This window comes from Simochromis diagramma, unplaced genomic scaffold (assembly GCF_900408965.1).
Source record: "Simochromis diagramma unplaced genomic scaffold, fSimDia1.1 OVJJ01000295.1, whole genome shotgun sequence".
NCBI classification, from domain to species: Eukaryota; Metazoa; Chordata; class Actinopteri; order Cichliformes; family Cichlidae; genus Simochromis; species Simochromis diagramma.
In genome coordinates, this window is record NW_024386799.1 from 66,148 (window position 1) to 88,051 (window position 21,904).

The following is a 21,904-nucleotide window of genomic DNA, read 5'->3' on the forward strand; positions in this document are numbered from 1 at the left end:
TAACACACACAGACACAGACACACACAGACACACACAGACACAGACAGAGACACACAGAGACACACAGAGACACACAGACACAGACACACACAGACAGACACAGACACACACAGACACACACAGAGACACACAGAGACACACAGACACACACAGACACCCAGACACACACCGACACACAGACACACAGGACACACACGAGACACACCGACACCGACACAACAGACAACAGACACACACAGACACACACAGAACACACAGGACACCAGACACACACAGACACACCACAGAGGCACAAGAGGAATCTAATGATCAAGAACTAAACAGGAATGTATAAGAAACTCAAACGCAGCATAATGACTGTAAATGAACCAGAACATAAACCATAATACAAGAAACCCACAGTGTTGGGTCAAAGGGACGCAGAACCATTAAAGTTCTTTTCTTTGCTCTTCACTGTTTGAGTGCAGACAGACTCCACGTTAAACTATGACAGCACCGTCCCTGCTTGCTGCTGTCAGACTGTTATTCACTCACTGCTCGCCAGTCTTTCTACATGAGTTTTACTCATCCATGAGAGTTAAAGCTTGCCCTACAAGCAATGTTCCCTCATGTGTCTGAACACACAACTCCCTGAGCGATCCACTGTGAGCGACATTAGACGTGTGCACTGTGGTCACGCCAGCGTCCGATCCATCCAAGTTACATGTTTTTAAAGTAATCAATTTACAGCATTTACATTTCTGTTAGACGACTTTTACATAACTTCTTTAGCCACTTACAATGAAACATTTAACAAAAGAAATCTGTTCATGACCTGTGTAGCATGTTAACTTTATTTTTTGACAGAAAATAACTTGACTCCAATTTGAACCACAACTTTTCCTTTTTTTATAACGCTCTGACTTGTATTCTGAGTCTGTGGTCTGGGAGGAGAGTCTTGTAACTCTGTCTGCAACTACCGTAAATATGACCATGTTGGCAATTAATTATATAGTTACTTTTCAAAAAGTAACTGAGTTATGCAAACACAGTTTTTTTCAGCTGTTACCTAAAAATCAGCCGAGGTGTTTTTTAAATAAACATTTCAACTATTTACAGAACAATCAGCTGTTCTGCATCCAATCTGATGCCCACACAATTATTTGTTGCTGCTCAAAAATATTTCTGTCCACTATGAGATGAAGGAGACAGCAGCCTGATACCTGCAGGCCTGACAGCCAGCCAGATGTCACTGCCCTGTAACACCTGTAACACTCAGCAGTCGCCTCATTGTTCTGACACCACACAACAACACTACTGGACTACACTACACACTAACTCCACAACTGCCTAACTCACACTATACACAAGACAACACACTAACTTAGACTCCAAACAGGTCTAAACGTCCTCAAATCTCTCACATCTCAAACACCGCCGCGTCGTCACTCCGTTTTCTTAACAACTAAATGCCATGTTTTTATTTGTTTACTTTAATTTCAATTCAGGTTTAGAATTCTTTTTGTTGTGTGCCCACCACAGATTTTCTCTGCCGCAGAAGCGCGACCGTGCCAACCACGTGCGCAAATGCGCACGTGCGCCGCTTAGAGGAACATTTGCCTGTGTGACTACCATAAAAACAACGTGTGCTTCACTGTCAGAGCTACGGTGATTCAACCAGTAGGTGTGGACTGACTGCTAATAAAATATTTGCTTGATGCGTTGCATTGAGTGCGCCTTGTTGAATTTGCGGGACACAATAACCACAGATCAATTGTTCAAACCATACAGTAGGAAGCCATGTATGAATAATTAACAATAATATACTACTATAATAATGTTAATTTCAGTAATCGTTTTCGACTTAACATCACATATTAATGTAAACAGCAGTAAATTCAGGTTAAGTGCATTATCAGCATTTGGAGGAGCTCCTTATCCTTCTTTTTACTGCTCACCTCTTACAAAGTGTTCCACACAGCTTGCTAGCCTCTTTCAGCTGCCTAGCTTGCTAACAACGGTCTACTACACACACTTGACTCGGTTCACCTGCCAGACAGCAGAGATAACGGCCTGCTCTGTAGCTAATCTAAACTCATGTTAAAGGTCAAAGCACACTGAGGGGCTGATGCTGCTGGGAGTTACGTCACAGACTGCAGCATTTAGTTATTCAGCATAATATTTAATCCTTATTATCCCCTCTGCTCCCTCTCACCTCTGTTTACATCTGACAAAAAGAAAATTTAGCCAAACAGTTTTTAGCACTGGTGAAATTTATAACAGGCAATCCGCGCGGTCACCTTACTGTGCTTATAGCTAGAGCCGCAGAACACCCGTTAATCCTAAAATCTCCTTTTCTCTCTAAAAGCAGTGACCAGCAGACTGAGGCAAAGACAGCGAAAACCTTATATAAACACCAAATATTCACCTTCCTGATCCAGGATTCAAAGAGGATGTTTGAACTTACTCAGCTTCTTCCAATGCAACGTCTTCACTCTGCAGCCTCTGCTGCCTGGAACCAGGTCTGTGTAGAAACAGAGAAACAATCCTCCGCTTCTTCTCCGTCAGCAGTCCTCTTTGTCTGCAGACTGCCGGTCAGCGATTAAACACTTCACACCTCAGAGTCTGAAGCTCACAGGTCACAGGTCAGCTGCTTACACCTTGTGTGATATTCATTTGATCATAGTTAACCTGCCGCCAGGTTTCGGCTCCAACTCCACACACAGGAAACAACCCTGAGAACAAATCAGATGATGTGTGGGTGTGTCTTGCAGGCTTCAATCGATGAGCATTAAACACTCAGCAAAGAGGCTGAAGCTCACAGGTCAAAGCTCAGCTGCCTCACTGTTATATAACAATTCACTTTTGAACAGTAGATAGCCTGTAGGCGTTCTCTGCAGTGATAAACAGTTTTACACATTCAACACTGCCACCATAAAAAGAAGCTTAAGCTGCAGCTCACAGGTCAAAGCTCAGCTGCTTGCACCCAGTTATGAGTTTAAATAATCATTATCCTGATCTTTTCCCTCTTCGCACTTCACTTGGCCTTTGGAGTGTTTTGATGAGCTACACTGGTATGCTTTCAAATGTTTGCTAAATAAATTGGGACGTGCTGGTCATGGCAATATGACCTAAAAATTGTACGGCTATACAATCTTGAAGCACTGTTGCTTCGGTTTGCTCGTTTTCATTGGATTCATTTTGCGTTGATTTATTAAATGTATAACTGTTCTTCTAATCTGCATCTGCTGAGTCTCTTACACTTTTCTTTATGCCTGTCTATTTTTCACGTCCTTCTGGCATAGTTGTCAGTTCGATTCGCCATCTTGCCCCAACTTTGTTTTACACTCATTCGAGCTTGAGGATCATCGTGGCTCTTCTGACTCCTCCGCTCCTCTGGGGTGCCTATTAGCGCAGTTTCACTCCCTACTCGCGTGGAGCTGTGCTTCTGGGCCCTCCAGCCATTTTGGTTACCATACTTGTGCAGGCTTGCATGCCTTTGTATTTTGTGTGAGCATTGTTGTTTCATGTTCAGACTGCTTGTAGGGGAGAGCTGCCTTTTGTTTTGACACCCTGTTTTCTCCTGTTTATGTGTTGTTAGGTAGGTTATGGTTATAGGTTGTATATTTTGTTTCTTTGGAGTTAGGTAAGTTTCTTTTATTTCTACGTCAGGGATGTTTTGTTTGTTATGTTGCCCTTGGCTCTCCCTGACGTTACACCTCTGTCTGAACCCACATCCCATCACCAGTATTAAATAAACCTTTTAAAATTACCATCTTGGCTCCTCCTTCTCTATCCACATTTATGTTCGTCCCTTCAACCCCCTAGACTAGCCAGGGGACGTAACACACTAAATGGATGGACTGAGCACAGCCTACAGATGAACTGGTGCCAGAGATCATAAAGAACATCAAACAGTCAAATTCAACACTTTGAATGGAAATATGAGATTAATGCTGCAGACAATCATGAACCTGCTGAATTCATGAACATCAAGAATGCAGCGAGTGGTAAAATAAAGATTTGACCTCAGTGTGCTCAGTGTTCCTGTCTATTCCTAACATATTCCTAACATGATAGCTGCACTTTAGAGCTCTAAAACTGGAACTGACACATATTTAAACTCTACATGTCACTCAGTACATTCAGTTCTGACACTCGCCCACAGTCCAACAAAGGAAACATGGAGATCACATCAGTTTGTCACCAAAGTCTGATTATTAGGGCAACTTAACCTGTTATTATCTCGTTAACTCATTAACTGATTAACGTCAGCAATTATTTTAATCACAGTTTTTAAAATCATGATTATTGTGAAAGTGCTCACTGGCTCTGAATATAAAAGCCATGGGTCACAGGAGGGATGTTGATCAGTGCTGGCTTGAAACGGGCGTCATTATGCGTCTCAGCCAATGGGAGCATTGAGGGTGGGCCTAATACTACTGCAGTGCTCACATGACCCAGGACAGAAAGAAAGGGGCGGGGACAGAAACATGGAAACAGGTCTTTGACATGTTCATTTTAAACTGTTCCAGGAGGCAGTGTTGATACAACTAAAGTTATCTGGAAGCAAAGTTGAGTTTTTTATCACCGGAGTGCTTCATGTCTGAAGTATCACTTAAATGCATTACACGCTGTTAATGGCAGCAAACACACCACCCAAACAAACAGAGGTGGGAGGCTTGGGCAGACTACGTAGATTCAGCTGGTGGGAGGAGTCTAGATAAACCAAAGAAAGACAAGCTAACAAACGCCACAGTGAAGTGAGTAGCTACAAACTGCAGGCCGATTAGTGTTGTTGAGGAACGTTCTTAGGATCAACAAATGATGCCATGTATGAGCCTCAAGACACACCATCACAAGAAGAACACATGAGCTGTAGAAAAAGGAGAGACTACGAAAGCCACAGCGTTACAACATGAACCTGCTGTTGGTCTCTCTGGAGACTACTGGGCGTGGCTGGGTAACCATGGTTACCTGGGAGTTATAGTACATGATATTAATGAAGACTGGGAGCTGCGTTCTATAGCAAACAATTTGTTATGAGGTAATCAGCTGATCTTACTTTAACCGGAAGCCCTTCACAATAATTGCAAAGCCTTTATTTTGTACAACTACCATCAGTTCGTCTGTACTGATCTTAACTTAAAGTCACACTCATGCCGTTTAGTTTGTATAGTGTAAGTAGTAGAAGTATACTACAGTACTCTGATCACTGATAGGATAGATTTATGTAGATATACACCTTTGTATTTAACATTACTGCATTACAGTGCTGTGGTCTTTGTCCTTATATATGGTTATGTTAGCTATACCGACGTATGCATACAACTGGATATGTATCTTATCTATTCATCTTATTTGTCATGTATTTGCATTGTGTACTTCCTTTTTGTAAGAAACCACACACGTGATCACAGCCACAAGATTTAATCAGTGAACCTTAAGCTCTTTATTCCACATGCTGGGATCATTTGGCCTTCAGTGGTGTTCTGGCTGACACACCGGCGTGACCGGAGTGCTAAAGAGTGAATCAGACACACCAGTGTAATCCCTGATATCTCCACTACATTTAATCGTCCTTCAGCCTGTGGCTGCCGTTAGCTGATCTGCTAGTAAGCCGCTGTGCTAGTTAGCCGGTTCGCTAGTCAGCTGGTGTGCTAGTTAGCTGGTTCGCTAGTCAGCTGGTCTGCTACTTAGCTGGTTTGCTAGATAGCCGGTGTGCTAGTTAGCTGGTGTGCTAATTAGCTGGTGTGCTAGATAGCTGGGAGCTAACTCACTAGAACATTTGATACTAAACTGTCTAAACTGTGTGAGCAGCTTTTGTGGCTTCTCTGTGTTACTCTCCAGCCTCTCTTTAAGTCAGTCCTCTCAGTTTTTTCCTCCTTACAAACTAGAAAATCTTGTTTTTCAGCTTCTCCACACCTGAACTGTGGCTGAGCTACCAGCATGCAGGTCCGGTGTGTCTCACTCAACAGTTACACTCGTCACCCAGACTAACAACACTCCACATGTTCACCACTAGGAGGTGCTAAAAGACCACATACAGTGAGATTATCACTAAATGTCTGCTGTGTCTGACGGTGACTTGGGTTTTTACTAACTGGCTACATGAGCAGGATTAACTGCAGTGCTATCTTTGTGAAAGAGACTTAGCAGCAGATCAGAACAAAACAAAAACATTTCTACTTTTCCTGCAGCACCAGCTGGATGCATGGAGCCTAAACTTCAGTGACAATGAGACACATACAGTGTGACTGCTGTGACTTTACAGCTCGGCCTCACTCACTGACATTAGTCAGACATGACTGAATCTATATCACACTTAAAGCTTTCTGTAAATGAAAGAATCAGTGAAAACAAGGCACTTCATTCGATTTTAAACACAAACTCTGAACATAACCTGCTCCAGACCAGGTTATAGGTTCAGCATCAGTAACCTACGGTGATGTAGCCAGGTAAACACTTATGCATTTATGCTCACAATCACTCCAGTTAACCCAGCATGCATGTTTTTGGACTGCGGGAGGAAGCAGAGAACCTGAAGACAACCTACACAGGCCACACTATCACCCTTATTTACAGAATTATAATTTAATTGGGTGATAAAGTAAAGAAAATAAATATTTTAATAAAAAAATATTCATAAATGAACTATTATTCAAGTAAGTAAGTAGAATATATTTATATAGCACATAATCTCGTTTGTATAGAAATGTCTTCAGCTGCTTTTTCAAAGAGTCAGTGGAGTCTAGACAGCATAAAGACATCAGCAGGGCGTTCCACAGCCTCGGTGCCTGAAAAGCTCAATCCCCACGTGTGTTGAACCGAATCCATGGGACCAACAGTGACCTCTGACCTAAAGACCTAAGTGCTCGGGATGAAGCATGAGGTTTCAACAGGTCAGCGATGCACTGAGGAGCTTCACCATGTACAGCTCTAAAAGTTATGAATATAATGTTAAAATGAACCCTAAAATTAGTGGCAACCAATGAAGAGAAGCCAAAACTGGAGTAATGTGTGACCTCTTGTTTGTGCCAGTTAAAAGTCTCGCCGCAGCATTCTGTACAGTGTGATGCTCCAGAGCCGATTTGTTGAGACAAGTAAAAAGACCATTACAATAATCCAAGCGAGAAGATATAAAAGCATGAAGAATCATCTCAAGTTCTGCCTTTGACACCAGTCTGAGTTTAGAAATGTTTCTTAGATGATAAAAACAGTTTTGAACCAGTTGTTTAGAGAGTTTCTCAAGCAACATTGAACTGTCGAAAATAACACTTAAGTTTCTGAGACTCGATTTAATGGAAGGACCTAAAAACTGATCTGCTGCCTAATTTCTGAAGACATGTGATCAGGAGCAATGATCAAAGTGTCTGTTTTATCCATATTAAAATGGAGAAAGTTGAAGTTTAACAATTATTTGATTCCTGACAGACAAAATTTGACAGTATTTGAATGTCTGAATGTCATCAGCGTAGAGATGATAAGAAATATTATTGTAATATCTGATAATTTGGCCTAGAGCAGGGGTGAGGAACTCCAGGCCTCGAGGGCCAGTGTCCTGCAGGTTTTAGGTCTAACCCTGGGTCAGCACACCTGAATCAAATTCATTACCAGGCCTCTGGACAAGTCCTTCAGCCTATTTATCATGATGCTGTGATCAACAGTATCAAAAGCAGAGGTGAGATCCAACTCGGTGCACTCTCCAGAGTCTGCTGCACACACCACACACTTTAAGTTAAGCCATCTCAGTGGAGGACAGTTTACAGAAACCAGACTGGAAAATGTCCAGAACACTGTTTTTCTCCAGAAAGTCGACAAGTTGTTCTGCAACTGTTTTTTCCAAGTTCGTTCAAAGATTCATTACAATCAGATTTAGTATAGACTGGTACACGAGGAATATCAGGAGAGACAATTTTCATAATTGTATCAAACAATACTTTGGGATTGTTCTTTTCTGAAGCCATTAGATTTGAAAAATATTCAGTTCCAGCTTTTTTATCATGTTGTTAAGTGAGGATATTGATTCCTTGAGATGTACTCGATGAACCTCAAGCTTGGAAGCCTTCCATAAACGCTCTAACTTGCCACAATATCTCCTGAAATTTTGAGTATTTTCATTTATCCAGGGATAGAAATTTGAAGAATGGACAACGCTTTGCTTCAGAGGTGCCGCTGTATCTAAATAAAGTGGACAAAGTGTTGTCTCCAGGAGTTTAGCTGATTTAGAGTGGCCAGGTATGGTGGGTGTGCTCCGGTTAAAGAACACGGAGGCAGACTTCCAAATTCAGCTGATTTATTCAGTCTGTAGTGATGATACAGTCACCTGACCTAAACCCAGTGGAGATGGTTTGGGATCAGTGTTGGGCAAGTGACTTTGAACAAGTAATTATAGTTAGTAGTTACCAAGAAGTAACTAGTAACTATACTACTAACTATAGTTAACTCTACGTAGTTACTTAGAGTTAGAATATTGTAAGTCAGTTACTAAAAGTAATTAATTACTTGAAAAGTAACTATTGCGTTACTTTAAAAAACAATGTTCAACCCTCTGGGGTCCAGGGTATAATTGGCCATTTTTAACTACTTTTGATTTGACCTCTATATTCCACCTTTAAAAACTATTTACTTTGCCTTGTTTGGTATCATTCTTTTCAGCACAACCTCACGTGTCTGAATTTATAGTTATGTTTTCATTTTGACAAACTGTATTAACACAATTGATCTAAAATCAGACAAAAAAACAATCTGAGTAGAAAAAGTTATATTTTTTACTGTTACAACCACAAACATTTTTAATAAATCATTAACTTGAAATCTAAATATAAATGGTGAATTTTAATAATAGTAACAATAATAATAATAATGGATTGCATTTATATAGCGCTTTTCGGGGCCCTCAAAGTGCTTTACAATTCCACTATTCATTCACTCTCACATTCACACACTGGAGGAGGCAAATACAGTTGTAGCCACAGCTGCCCTGGGACAGACTGACAGAAGCGAGGCTGCCATATCAAATTATTTGTGCCACTCCAAAAAAATAATTTCTGTCCACCATAAAGGAGAACATCACAGCCTGATACCTGCAGGTCTGACAGCAGCAGGTGTATCACTGCTGTTTCTACCTGGAGACACCGTTTACACTGTAATCTGAATTTGCTGGTTTTGTGGCAGCACCTGTAACACTTCCATTCAATTCAACTCTATTTATATAGCGCCAAATCACAACAGTCACCTCAAGGCACTTAACATTCAGCAATTGCCTCATTGTTCTGACAGACAACATAAAACTATCCACTACCCTACACACCAACTTTTTTTCTTCCTTTTTTTGTTCTTTTTTCCCCTACACACTAACTACACAACACAACATACTATCCATACACTCCAAATATGCTAAACGTCACAAATCTCTCACATCTCACACCGTCACCCCTAAAACTTTCCCCTCTTCCTAAACAACCAAATGTCATGTTGCTATATCATTTTTTTGATTGGTCGACATGGTACATTTTTCCACCAACAGGAAAGGGAGGATTTTGGGTTTTTTTGCTCATAAGCAGAGAGTGCTTGCTGTGCTGTCCTTAGACAGTAAAAGTGACGAAACTATCGAGGAAAAAAACGCCGCGTATATATTGTTTATCATGACGCTGGTTTTATGTGGCCTATCAACACAATTTTAAAACTGGTATATGTCACCTTGTTGCTTTGTCATCTTGAAGTGGACATGTGATTGGCTTACCATGACTACTTTATTCTTCCTCAGTCAAACAGCAGCACTCATGCCATTGTTTTCCCCCTTAGCTCCAGGTGTTGTGCCAAAAGTGATCGCCGTCCGCGGGAGTGCATGCAGCTGCTTAAAGCTGTAGCGCCCAGATTACTTACAGCTACTTCCGTGCAGCTGATATAAGATACGGTAAGCTGAACACAGCTTCAACCGTCTGGTTGTTGAAAAATAGTAACGCAACCACACCGAATCCAATTCAGGATTTTGATTTCCATGACAATTCCACTGGATGCCCAGCTGCTCTCCTGTTATGTGATTATCATCATCATCATCATCATCATCATCATCATCATCAACTTTATTTATAAAGCACTTTAAAACAACCACAGCTGACACAAAGTGCTGTACATTGGAACTGTAAAATAAAACTACATGAGATATAAATAAAACACAAATAAAAGAAGAGTGAAATCATTAATTAAATAACTACTTCATTAAAAGAGAAACTAAGTCTCACTGAGGTTAAAAGCCAAGGAATAAAAGTGGGTTTTAAGATGTGATTTAAAAGTGGACAGTGAAGGGGCCTCTCTAACATGCATGGGCAAATGATTCCATAACTTTGGAGCCACAATAGAGAAGGCCCCGCCCCCTCTGAGCTTCCTCCTGGATCTCGGTACCTCCAGGAGCAGCTGGTCAGCTGACCTGAGAGACCGACAGGGTGTGTGGAGATGAAGAAGCTCAGAGAGATAAGGCGGGGCAAGACTGTGAAGGCATTTAAAAACAAACATAAGAATTTTAAAATTAACTCTAAAAGACACAGGCAGCCAGTGCAGAGAGGCCAGCACGGGGGTTATATGCTCTCTTTTTTGAGTTCCTGTTAGGAGTCGTGCAGCCGCATTTTGAACCAGCTGCAGACGTGAGAGCAACGACTGACTGACCCCCACATAAAGTGAGTTACAGTAGTCCAGACGGGAAGAAATAAAAGCATGGATCACTGTTTCAAGGTGCTGCCTCTAAAGAAAAGATTTTACTCTTGTCAGTCGCCTTAAATGATAAAAACTGGACTTCACCACTGCTCTGATCAACACAGAACTGGAGGATAAGACCGCGGTTCAGGGGGTTGGGAAGCTCATCTTGTAACCAGAAGGTTGCCGGTACGATCCCCAGCTCTGTCTTGGTCGTTGTGTCCTTGGAACACAAGACACTTCACCTACTGCCTACTGGTGTTGGCCAGTGGGGCCGATGGTGCTCAGTCTGTCCCAAGGCAGCTGTGGCTACAACTGTAGCTGCCTCCACCAGTGTGTGAATGTGAGAGTGAATGAATAGTGGGATTGTAAAGGGTCTTTGAGGGTCTCGAAAACCACTATATAAATGCAATCCATTATTATTATTAAGAGCATCTTTAGGCCTGACTGTGCTCATCCTTCCTCCAACCTCTCCTTACCAAAGATAACAACTACATCAGTATTAGCTCAATAACATTTTCTGCAATTCAATGGTGGACATTCACTTTTAAACCTTGTGTAAAACAATAAAACCTAAAAGTCTGAGTATTATTCTTTGTGCAAACAGCTCTTGCAGGTTACCCCGGACTTAATAATTAAATAATAATAATGAAAATAACCTTTCCTTTGAGCAGCTGTTCAGGCTACTAAACTCATCCCAGAAATAACAAGTGACACCATTAATAGTGGAGCTACATTTAACAGGTGAAACTGATTTGACCTATAAGGCTACTGCAGTTACTTCTTATCAGGGTTAGTAAGGAAGACATCTGGATGAGGTAGCTAGTAGTATGTAGTTAGTACCGGGCGACTCCCCTCCCGCACATCGGCACCAGAACCCTGTGTTATCTACTGGGTAAGACTGCCTGTATTATCAAACTATGGCTATTACTACTGTGATCATTTGCAGCCCAGTGTGCTGCTCTCTCTGCTGGGATGAACCACTGGAGCTCACCCAGTCATCCCTTTCTTTCTCTCAAGAAGAAGTGAAATAAATATATTTATTATGTTACAAGTCTAATATTCTTTAAATCAAACTGTAATGAATAAATGAAGCAAGAAGATTTGGTGGCTCCAAGTGTTGTAGAAGAAAAGATAAACATCTCATTTTGAGATGTACTGTAAGTACTGTGAATAAAAAACAAACAGCGAACCAATTAGTAGTCGCCAATTACTTTTGAAAGTAATTGATAGTCCAATTATCCACTCAAATGTAAATAAAAGTTCACTTGACAGCTGTATAAAGTTTACCTGTTTATACAATAATATAAGTCACATTTCAAATGATCATCTGTGGAAAAGTTTGAATCCTGACCTGAGAGTTTCCACTGCACACTGTGAACTCTTTAGTCCAGAGGACAGAAGCTTCACTCCTGAATCCTGCAGGTCAGAGTTACTCAGATCCAGCTCTCTCAGACTGGAGGACTTGGAGCTGAGGACTGAGGACAGAGCTTCACAGCTTCTCTCTGACAGGTTACAGCTGCTCAGTCTGAAAAATAAAAGACAGTCTATACAAGAAATACTCATGTAGCGTTTGTTAATACATTTCACAACATTAAATCTTGACTTTCTATTTTTAAAGAAAACATAAAGATACTAAGAAACAACATCATATGGATGAACTTTAATTAATAATTCTAAAAACAAAATGTTTTCTGATCTGACCTCAGAGTATTCAGTTTACAGTTTAAACGTTGTAGTCCAGCAGACAGAAGCTTCACTCCTGAATCCTGCAGCTTTCTGATACTCAGGTCCAGCTCTGTCAGACTAGACGACTGTGAGCTGAGAACTGAGGACAGAGCTTCACAGTTTTCCTCTGAGAGTTCACAGATGTTAAGTCTGAAGATAAAAACATGAATACAGATTGTTGTTAAAGTGTAATCAGGGTGAAATAGCTTATTGTATTGTGCTGAGCAGGTTAGTAAAACTTCACTTTAACTTGGAAATGAATAAAAATGCTATGAAACAAGGAAACTGGATAAAAATATAAACAAAAACAAACATCAAACACATAAACAAACAGAACTAAACAGAATACAAATTGATCTGACCTCAGAACATTCAGTTTGGCGTGTGGACCCTCCACTGCAGCAGACAGAAGCTTTACTGCTGAAGCTTTCAGGCTGTTGGTACTCAGGTCCAGCTCTCTCAGACTACAGGACTGGGAGTTGACGACTGACAACAAATTTTCACAGCCTTCCTCTGAGACGTTACAGCTGCTCAGTCTGAGAGAGAAAGGGAAAAAACAAAAACAAAAAACCAAACAATATGTGATCAAATTAAATTTGTTTATATGTTGAACCTTTTTTATTTTTTATTTTAAACCTATGAGACTATGAGTGCTACCAATCCAGTGCACACGATTGGTACCTTGATGGTACCTTGCTCAGGGGTACCACAAGGTAACTATTCGGTGGATTCGACCCCTGACCTTATGATCACGGGGCGACCACTCTGCCTACTGAGCTAATAATTCTGTGTACACTATCATACAATTATAACTAAAACAATTATTTTGGAAAATTTTAGTAATTCAATAATCATTATGCTCATTACCTGTGTACTGTGAGGAACACTGGATTTTGAACACTAGGTGTATAAAACTCTTCCTGTTAAAGGTGTGTATAAAGGAGATGAGCTGAAATCCTGTCTTCCTTCTCTCACCGCAACCGGTCGCAGCAGATGGCCCCGCCCCTCCCTGAGCCTGGTTCTGCCGGAGGTTTCTTCCTGTTAAAAGGGAGTTTTTCCTTCCCACTGTCGCCAAAGTGCTTGCTCATAGGGGGTCATATGATTTTGGGGTTTTTCCTCTGCATCTATTACTGTACGATCTACTGTACAATATAAAGTGCCTTGAGGGAACTGTTGTTGTGATTTGGCGCTATATAAATAAAATTGAATTGAATTACATCCCATTTCAGGTACCTGGAACCTGAACCTTCTCTGGAAACCTGGGACGCTGGCGGGTTTCTCTTGCTAACCTATCTGCTCATCCTCTTTCTTTCTGCTCGCATGATGATTTCATGGTTGAGTTTGTAAAGACTTTTGCTCACCCCATTTCCGAGGGTAGTTTAGGGAGAAAGTTACTGAATCTCCGGCAGGGCAGTTACAGTGTGGCCAATTATGATTTCCCAACAGCCACTGTTGAGGCAGGCTGGCCGGAACAAGCTCTGCAGGGTCTATTTTTTCCATCCATCCATTCGCTTCCACTTATCCTTTTCAGGGTTGCAGGGGGCGCTGGAGCCTATCCCAGATGTCATAGGGTAAGAGGCGGGGTACACCCTGGACAGGTTGCCAGTCTGTCGCAGGGCTAACACTAAGAGACACAGACAACCATTCACTCTCACATTCATTTCTGCATTCACACCTATGGGCAATTTAGATTGATCAATTAACCTATCCCCACTAACTGCGTGTCTTTGGACTGTGGGAGGAAGCCGGAGTACCCGGGCAGAACCCACACAATAATGTGGAGAACATGCAAACTCCACACAGAAAGACCCCGGCCTGATGGTGGAATTGAACTCAGGACCTTCTTGCTGTGCGGCAACAGTGCTAACCACCGTCCCCTGTATTTTTTCAGTCATTAAATCAAACCATGAAAGATCAGCTTGCTTCTCGCGATGAACCTGTCTGTTTTCGATTCCACACCAGGGTCTGACCACTGGTAAGTTCTGGGATAAGGGTGGAGGATATTCACACAAACAAACAAACAAAAAAAACAACCCAGATTGCAACTCCAAGTCTCTGTGCTAGTTAACCAGACCTTTCAGGCTCTTCTTCAATCAGAACCTCATGAAGTCTGAGTTAGCGAGACAGTTAAACATCCCTCTATGCGCCTTTAATCCGCCCATTCCCACTAAGTCATTAAATAACCGACTGTCCCCTCACATAACTCTGCGCACAGAGCCTGTCACCCCTGGTAATCACAAGAAAACACCTCACCTCACAAACCACTCATACTCGGCTTTCCTTGGCTAGAATTACATAATCCACACTTAGACTGGTCAGGTCAGAGGGTAATCAGTTAGAGTCTGTTCTGTCATTCAAATTGCCTTGTTTCCACCTGTCCACCGGAACCTGTGGAACCATCAGCCAACACTGAGACTGTTTTAGATCTCTCCTCTATGCCCACCAAATGTCATGATCTTCAGGAAGTATTTAGAAAAAGTAAAGTGCTTTCACTGTCACCTCACAGACCACATGACTGCACCATAGAACTACTCTCTGGCTCCACCCGGTCTTCTAGCTGGCTGTATAGCGTGTCTAAACCTGAGTGTGCAGCTATGGAAAAGTAGATTAAGGAATCCCTCGCTGCAGGCATAATCAAACGATTGTCATCTCAAGTTGGAACTTCTTTTTTGTGGGGGAAAAAGGATGGCTCTCTCTGGCCATGCATTTACTTCAGGGGCCTCAGTGATATTACCATCTAGAATAAGTACCTATTACCTCATTAGCTCTGCTTACAGGCCATTTCACAGCGCCACAGGGTTTACAAAACCCCACCTCCGCAACGCTTACCACTTTTTCCAGAGCAATCAGGGAGATAAGTGGAAGACCATTTTAAACAAGCCATTGGGGGACTACAAGTATTTGGTCATGCCGCCTGGGTTAACTAATGCTCCCGCAATGTTTCAAGATTAGTTAACGATGTCCTCCGGGACTTCGTTGACAGGTTTCTATTGGTGTATCTGGATGATATCCTCATTTTTCCCAAAACCTGCCAGGAACATCAGTCCCATGTCCATGCTACTTTTCCAACGTTTGCTGGAGAAAAAACCTTATGTCAAAGCAGAAAAGTGTCAATTCCATTCCTCATCAATAACTTTTTTCTGTTACATTTTGGCACGTGGGCAGGTGAAGACGGATCTTGCAAAAGTGAAAGCTTTCACAGAGTGGCCTACCCCTTGTACCCATTGCAGATTCCAGAAGCATCTCCAATGGGTTTTGGGAATAGCAAAATTTTATAGACGGTTCATTTAAAACTATACTCAGGTAGCTGAACCACTCAAGTCTCAGCATACATCTGAGACCAAGACCCATTTCTGGAAACCTACCATAGAGCCCACTTCATGCTCACAGCTTCAAGTACTTGACTTCCGCCATAGTTCACAGTTCATGTTAAAAATTCCAAGTGTCAAGTTCCTGTGTGTAAATAAAGCCTTGACGTCTAGTAATATTCAGTTCCTTCACCTTTGTCTGTATTTTGGGTTCACCATGTTGTTCTGGCCACACCGAGGTAACAGATTTATATTTGATAAAAAGAGAGACATTGGGGATTGCAATAAAGATGAGACAAAAACCAGACCTTAAAATAAGAACATCTGAAAAAGATGTAGGTGCAGTCTGGTAGCTCAAGTATTTGCTTTAAAAAACAGAGTTAAACTCCTGGTTGTTGGAGACAAGTGAACAACTTGAGGATAATAAACCTGTCAGAGGGGCTGAAGGATCAGAGTAGGGCTGGGCGATATATCGAGTTTTTTAAAAATATCGATATATTTTCATACGAGATATAAGATGTGACAATATCGTTTATATCGATATAGTCTATGTTACGTTATAATTATACTTGTGGAGCCGCAGGTTTGCCTCTCTTTCGTCCACTTTTGTCTCTACGCAACGTTACTCGGCCTCGCCTCCCCCATAGCTTCACCTGCAGGCAATGACAAGATGAAAGCGGAAAATCTCCGCTAGCGAGTTACCGCGGATCGCCCAGTGCGTGGGGCTGGACGGTGTCAACGTGTTAGCGAGCTAACCGCACTAACGAGCTAACCGCGCTAACGACATGCAGCCCGGAAGGGCTGCACGGCCTAAAATCCTTTCATTTTCTCAAAAATCGACAGTGCGCCTTATGTATGAATTCTGGTTGTGCTTACTGACCGCGAACCGATTTTATGTGCTACACAGTGCTCAGCAATCTGTCAAAAAATGTTTTAATATGACTTTGCTAAGCTACGGAGCTGCACCGCTTGATGGATTGTCGGAGGATTACGGCTACCGAGGAGAAGCCTCGCGGAGTGATACGTACTGTGCTTCGACGTAATATTACCGTACTGTGTGTGTATAAGGACCACAAATGGCACCTGTTCAGAGACGTGGTGTCTTTGTTACTATGCTCAGCGTCTATTAGTTTATATTTTGACTGCACAATTGTGAGCTTTTTGTTATGCACAAAAACAACATTGTTTTCTTTTATTTATGGACCATGATTATTTAATAAATGCTGATAATTTATTTTTGAGTAATTTCTTCATGTACATCTACGCTGTATGTAAATAAAAGTGCCCGTGTGACATCTGGGACACAGTGTGACTAGAACTCTCTTTTTGTTCTTAACTTAAAACTTAAAACTTTAAAAAAAAAATATCGAGATATATATCTTATATCGCCATCCAGCTAAAAAATATCGAGATATGAATTTTGGGTCATATCGCCCAGCCCTAGATCAGAGCTCATGTTCTTATAGGCTTGATCTGGATTGTGCTTTGATTAGAGTTAAAGACAAAAATATTTGAGAAATGCTGACATGTTCTTGTCACGTCCGGTGTGGCAGACGTGAGGAGTTTGTAGAAAGGACCCAAAAGGCGGCAGCTCTGGTGCAGGTGAGTATTTATTTGCAGTCCAAACAGCAATGGTGGGTGAACATGAAACTGGAAAACCTAAACTGGGCACAGCTAAAAAACCTGAAAGAAGATACAGGGAGGTACGGCGAAATACACAGACAGACGGACGGAGAGACGCAGGAAGACCGAGGAAAACAACACAGACGAACCAGCAACGAGGACGAGGTAACACACACTATAAATACACACGGCAGGAATCAGGGGATGGGAAATAGGAGGGGAAATCACCTGGAAGATGTCACAGCTGACGAGGCAGGGGAAACGTAAACAGAACACACTGACATAAGACACAGACTTTCACAATAAAACAGGAACTTACACAGGAAACACACAGACTAAGAAACGCGGACTTAACACAGAGACCTACTACACCAAGGGAATGCACAAGCAGGGAAGACACCAAACAGAGGGAACACCACTAAACCGTAGAACAAACAAAACTATCAAAAGTATATAACCAAAAACACTGGGTCACTGACCCAGGACCATGACAGTCCTGTTGGAGAGAAATATTTAAAGTATCATATATGACTAAGTGACTATTGTTCAATTTTTCTTAAAAGGCAGTGTTCTTTGAACAGAGCACCTCTGATTTATTTACCATGATTTTAAGAATGAAGGGATGAGTTCCTGTTTACTTACAGGGCTTTGTTGGAAGCTTTGACCACTGGCAGCAGCCTCAGAAGAACCTCCTCTGAAGCAGAGTATTTCTTCAGGTCAAACACATCCAGATCTTTCTCTGATGACAGTAAGATGAAGACCAGAGCTGACCACTGAGCAGGAGACAGTTCATCTGTGGAGAGACTTCCTGATCTCAGGGACTGTTGGATCTCCTCCACTAGAGAACGATCATTCAGTTCATTCAGACAGTGGAACAGATTGATGCTTTTCTCTGCAGACAGATTCTTACTGAGCTTCTCCTTGATAAACTGGACTGTTTTCTTATTGGTCTGTGAGCTACTTCCTGTCTGTGTCAGCAGACCTCGTAGGAGAGTCTGATTGGTCTGCAGTGAAAGACCCAGGAGGAAGCGGAGGAACAAGTCCAGGTGTCCATTTTGGACTCTGTAAGGCCTTGTTCACAGCACTCTGGTGGACAGATGGTTTAAACCACCAGGAGGTTGTTTGTTGTTCTTCCAGCAGATTGAGTCCAGAGTTGATGAAGGTCAGATGGACATGAAGAGCAGCCAGAAACTCCTGAACACTCAGATGGATGAAGCAGAACACCTTGTCCTGGTACAGTCCTCTCTCCTCTTTAAAGATCTGTGTGAACATTCCTGAGTACACTGAGGCTGCTCTGATATCGATGCCACACTCTGTCAGGTCTGATTCATAGAAGATCAGGTTTCCTTTCTGCAGCTGATCAAACGCCAGTTTTCCCAGAGACTCCATCATCTTCCTGCTCTCTGGACTCCAGTGTGGATCTGTCTCAGCTCCTCCATCATACTTCACCTTCTTCACTTTGGCCTGGACCACCAGGAAGTGGATGTACATCTCAGTCAGGGTCTTGGGCAGCTGTGCTTCCTCTCTGGTTTCCAGCACATCCTCCAGAACTGTAGCAGTGATCCAGCAGAAGACTGGGATGTGGCACATGATGTGGAGGCTTTGTGATGTCTTGATGTGGGAGATGATCCTGCTGGCCTGCTCCTCATCTCTGAATCTCTTCCTGAAGTACTCCTCCTTCTGTGGGTCAGTGAACCCTCTGACCTCTGTCACCATGCCAACACAGACAGGAGGGATCTGATTGGCTGCTGCAGGTCATGTGGTTATCCAGAGGCGAGCAGAGGGAAGCAGTTTCCCCCTGATGAGGTTTATCAGCAGCACATCCACTGAGGTGGACTTTCTAGGGTCAGTTAGGATTGTAGTTTTGTGGAAGTCCAGAGGAAGTCGACACTCATCCAGACCATCAAAGATGAACACAACCTGGAAGTCTTCAAAGCTGCAGATTCCTGCTTCTTTGGTTTCAGTAAAGAAGTGATGAACAAGTCCCACCAAGCTGAACTTTTCCTCTTTCAGCACATTCAGCTCTCTGAAAGTGAATGGAAATATGAACTGGATGTCCTGGTTGGCTTTGTCTTCAGCCCAGTCCAGGCTGTATTTCTGTGTTAAGACTGTTTTCCCAATGCCAGCCACTCCCTTTGTCAGCACTGTTCTGATTGGTTCATCTCTTCCAGGTGAGGCTTTAAATATGTCTTCTTGTCTGATTGTTGTTTCTGGTCTGGCTGGTTTCCTGGATGCTGTTTCAATCTGTCTGACCTCATGTTCATCATTGACCTCTGCAGTCCCTCCCTCTGTGATGTAGAGCTCTGTGTAGATCTGATTCAGGACGGTTGGGTTTCCTGCTTTAGCGATGCCCTCAAACACACACTGGAACTTCTTCTTCAGAGCAGACTTAAGGTTACGATGACAAACAGCAGCTGGAAGTTCTGAATAATAATAATAAAAATACAACTTTAACAATCACATTATACAAAATGCTGATGACAATTTCTGACCCACTGAGAAATGACCGAACACACTGGTGTCACAAGTCTCTCATTTATCCAGCAGCTTAAATCTTTAGATAAATCCTCTTACGTCTCTGCAGACGGTCAGCCAGCTCCTCCTGCTTCATTCTCCTCAGGAAGTCCACTGTGATCTTCACAAATGCCTCTCTGCTGCTGCTCCTCTGAATCTCTAAGCATTCTGGGTAACCTGGACTCAGAACCTTCTGGATCTTCTTCAGCTCGTTCTTCACAAAAGTGATGATGTTGTCCTCCAGCAGCTGGAACAGAATATTTATGAATGAGCCAATCAGAGTGAAATCATGGAGCCAAACATCAGATCCATGTTGGACACACTGACGATCCACTGGTCTACAAAGAGCAGCATGGAGACGACTGTGAACAGAACAGATGTAACAGTAGTTGTTGTACATGTACAGACCATAAATATGGAGTCCAGCTGTGTTTGATGCTGCTGGGCAGACTGACCACTGGGAACCTCTGAGCTCTGCTGGTCCACTCTGTGGAGGAACCATGAAGGATTAGATCAACACAGGATAAAGATCCAGGAGTTTCTGCTCAAATAACTTCATCTGAATCAAGTCTGTCAAGTTTTAGACTCTCAGATTCTGAAGATATATTTTCTGTTTTCTATGAACTTTCTTTCATCAGTGATGGAAGTGATGATGCTGCAGAAGCTCAGAGGAAACTTTGAGAAAACTGTGATGAACCATCAACTAATGCTCTCAGGAGGCCAAAGGTCCCTGAATGTAACTGTGCAGCAGATTCATCGAGTGTTTGAAACCTGACCACTTCCATATGTTTTCATTCTAACACAAGAAGTCCTTTTCTCATTGCTTTGATTTGAGTTTTCATTTGAGTTTTCTGAGTCTCGTATTTGGAGTCGAGTCTAATCAATGATCTGACAGAAGAACATTAAAAAGGATTTACCAGTGCTGTCAAAATTAACATGTAGGGTTAGGGTTAGGGGTTCATCTGTTATCATGATTAACATGATAAAAACCTTTAACACGACACATCTGGAGCGCAGAACGACTCAAAATCCCTTCGAGCAGTTTGTCCAAGTAGAGTTACCTTTGCACACGTGCAGATGTGCAGCACATCTGTTAGTGACGGCAGCTGAACCAATCAGCTCAATATGGAAGATGACAAACACACACTGACCTCTCGATGGAAAGTTTGAGTATTAAAAAAAATAACAAGACGGACCAGCCGACCAACATGAAGGATTCTGCACATTGTGACAGAAGGAATTTTCTTTTCACCGAAGCACTTCCAGCTTAAAATGTCACAACAATGCAAAGCACTGATGACACAACTGCCAAGTGGACAAACTGCAGACCTGTTAGTGTTGTTAATAACATAGTTTTGGTTCCTCGTGTCAAAGACTTGAAGAAGAGTGACAGAGAGTGTTAGACTGCTGCAGGATCAGTGCCACACTTTCTACCTGTAGAGGAAACACAAATCATTCATGTGCATCAACTAAAATCCTCCTTTCCATCATGTGTGCTGTCCAAATATATTTTTAGGGTGGCTGTAGCTCAGGTGGCAGAGCAGGTCAGCCCCTAATCAGAAGGTCGGTGGTTCGATCCCAGGCTGCCTCCGGCTGCATGCCAAATATCCTTGGGCAAGATACTAACCCCATGTTTGCCTACTGGTGGTGGTCAGAGGGCCCGGTGGCGCCTGTGTCCGGCAGCCTCGCCTCTGTCAGTGCGCCCCAGGGCAGCTGTGGCTACAGTGTAGCTTGCTATCGCCTGTGTGTGAGTGGGTGAATGACTGAATGTAGTGTAAAGCGCTTTGGGGTCCTTAATGACTAGAAAAGCATAAATGCAGGCCATTTACTGCAGTTTATATTCAACAACATCAAGCAGTTTAATCAAAGAGTTCATGTTGCTAACAGCTCACCTCTCTGCAGCAGACACAGGCTGGACTTCAAAATGTTTTCTGAACCTTTTTTGTGATGGATATTGAGGGTATAATTCTGAATAATCAGTGACCAACGCATAAGCCGTTGGTTGTGATTATACATCTTGGAGAGGAAAACTAAAGGGTTGTGATCTGTGAATACT

General features: G+C 42.4%; 2 long non-coding RNA genes across 2 annotated transcripts in view; both read right to left on the reverse strand.

Annotated features, from left to right (window-relative positions):
• Positions 1-21,322, reverse strand: part of LOC120729352 — a 31,316-nt gene extending 9,994 nt beyond the window's left edge. Inside the window, exon 1 of the long non-coding RNA XR_005694908.1 lies at positions 20,910-21,322. This is a non-coding gene — a long non-coding RNA (uncharacterized LOC120729352). The remainder of the gene's footprint in view (positions 1-20,909) is intronic.
• LOC120729356 lies at positions 12,235-18,045 on the reverse strand. Its single transcript, XR_005694912.1, has 3 exons — positions 17,977-18,045; positions 12,766-12,939; positions 12,235-12,553 (listed from the first exon to the last, which is right to left on the reverse strand). It is a non-coding gene; the product is annotated as an uncharacterized LOC120729356 (long non-coding RNA).
• Positions 21,323-21,904: the final 582 nt, after the last annotated feature.